Source organism: Hydractinia symbiolongicarpus, chromosome 1 (assembly GCF_029227915.1).
Source record: "Hydractinia symbiolongicarpus strain clone_291-10 chromosome 1, HSymV2.1, whole genome shotgun sequence".
Lineage (NCBI taxonomy): Eukaryota > Metazoa > Cnidaria > Hydrozoa > Anthoathecata > Hydractiniidae > Hydractinia > Hydractinia symbiolongicarpus.
The window spans coordinates 35,685,272-35,687,771 of record NC_079875.1 but is presented as its reverse complement, the minus strand read 5'-3'; the positions used below and the strand labels follow the sequence as shown (position 1 = coordinate 35,687,771).

The 2,500-nt window shown below is 37.8% G+C and overlaps 1 pseudogene; it reads left to right on the top strand.

Moving 5' to 3' along the window:
• The window catches only part of LOC130620334 (large subunit ribosomal RNA), a 7,097-nt pseudogene extending 5,220 nt beyond the window's left edge, over positions 1-1,877 (top strand).
• The last annotated feature ends 623 nt before the right edge of the window (positions 1,878-2,500 follow it).

Genomic DNA, 2,500 nt, shown 5'->3' with positions numbered 1-2,500 from the left:
GCACGTCAAATTTCCGTGAAATAGCAGAAAATTGAAATTCAACGGCTTATTTTGATACAAGAACAGCCTCGTTTGAGTTCTAGTTTTTTTAACACGTTTTAGATTTTTTGTAGACCTGAAGAATACATATGTAAAACTGTGAATATGAAGTACCACGAGATAACAACATCATAAAACGATGTTATGGGTCGCGAAAAATGCTAAAACGCATCTTTTTCCTTGTTAAAACAGCAATTGTGAGAAATTGGAAACGCTATGATTCTGCAACGTAAAGTCAAATGGCAATTATTTTCTCCAGGCGTTGAGAGGTTAACGTGGTGAGTATTTGTGTAAAATATTGCGTTCAATAATAATTGTGCAAGGCCAATATTGCATGTTAAACATGCCAATACGTGCGTTTTCACCAAATTAGGGAAAAATCGGAAAAATCGGAAATCCCGAACGACATGTCGGATTGGCTTTATATTTGGCACAATGAACCATCTTGACATGACAAAGGTTCACACGAATTTTTTTTCAAAAAAACGCTGACGTCAGCATTTTATTTGGCCTTGAATGTTTGACATTTTAGGGCTTCTGGACCCCCCGCAGAGCCACAAATCGGGAATTTGTGCTCCTACCCGGTTTTAGCCTGAAGTGTTTTACATATCTGCCAAAGATTTAAGAAATACCTTCAATATTTCAGAAGCTATAGCGATTTACCTGTTTTTAAAAAGACCAAAAAAAGTAAGGCCCCAAAACAGGTACTTCCGGTTGACCTTTGACCTCCAAATTTTGCATGGTAATAGATCTCCAAATTTGCTACCATGAAATTCTTGTCCGTTTTTTATAAAAATGCTGACGTCAGCAGTTAAAATTTTTTGAAATTTTAGAATTTATGAAGGTTTGACCGTGCACTTTGTGACGTCATAAGTCTGGTTCTAGCCAAAGTCACACAAAAATATTCCGCCATTTTTCTTAAAATGCCTTTGTTTATAAGTTTGCTTTTTATGATTTCGTTAAAACGTTGTAGTTACTGAGAAAAAATTGTCAAAAAATGCATGTAAGAACCGTCCTATACAAAACACACTGGACGGTTTCTATTGTCAAAAACATTAAACTGTTAATAACATGAGAACGAGGCTTTCCAGCACCAAGGTTCTACAGGCAATTTTTCTTCTTACTAAATGGCCTATCCACTGACAAATATCTGCATCTACTTTTAAATGTTTCACAAAAGTTATTACTATTATATAAGTAAAATGATGACATTATGTTTAATAAGAGAGTATTATCAGATACGTATGTGTGAAACGGTGAAGTCTTAAGTAATAACTGGCTTGTGGCAGCCAAGCGTTCATAGCGACGTTGCTTTTTGATCCTTCGATGTCGGCTCTTCCTATCATTGTGAAGCAGAATTCACCAAGTGTTGGATTGTTCACCCACTAATAGGGAACGTGAGCTGGGTTTAGACCGTCGTGAGACAGGTTAGTTTTACCCTACTGATGAAGTGTTGTTGCAATAGTAATTCTGCTCAGTACGAGAGGAACCGCAGATTCAGACAATTGGCATTTGCACTTGCTTGAAAAAGCAATGGTGCGAAGCTACCATCTGTTGGATTATGACTGAACGCCTCTAAGTCAGAATCCGTGCTAGAAAGCAATGATAATTACCTCTGGATAATCTTAGGCGAACAAGAATAGAACGGCTTCTGTCGTTCCTAAGTCCCAATGCACTGAGTCGGAGAAAAACCGTCGAGGTGCTGCAACTATCAAAATCTAAAATTTCCAGAGATAAATCCTATGCAGACGACTTAAACAAGAACGTGGTATTGTAAAAAGTAGAGTAGCCTTTGTGCTACGATCTTCTGAGATTAAGCCTCTGTTCGACAGATTTGTCACTTTGTGACAAGTCCTTTTTTTAACCAACTGCTTTGTACCGTGGAGTACCAGTTATCTTGTGCTTACCTGAACTTTTTTTTTAAAAAAGGTGATGCGTGCGTGCTGTACCATTCATCTTTATCACCTCGGTTTAATATTTGGAGACACAGATGTATGGATTAAAAGTGTATGGATTAAAGGTGTATGGATTACAACTGTATCGATTACAACTGTATGTATAGATTACAAGTGTATGGATTACAGCAAGAATTACGGACTAGGGCTATGTTCAGGGTTAAGGTAAAGCCTAGGCTGGGGCCTAGGGGTAATGCTACTGCTTTGGATACGGTTGTGGGTCTTTTTTTTAAAAAAAAAATTTTGGTGGTGTGGCGTACCCTCTCACTTCTTCAATTTCTCAAGCCGTTTATGTGTTATGCCGTATTTTGTTATTTTCAGGTCCCATGAGGCTTAACCGTCATAAAAATATGTTCGGAATGTTGCTGGGCCTATCAGTAACAAACGCGCATGCGTTACGGCACATTCCGGTTAACTTTAAAAAAAATCGATTTTTTTTCCTAAGTCCCCACTTTAGTGTCAGAAACTGGAAAAACGTGCTATATAATGTAGAGAGGGTAGAACAG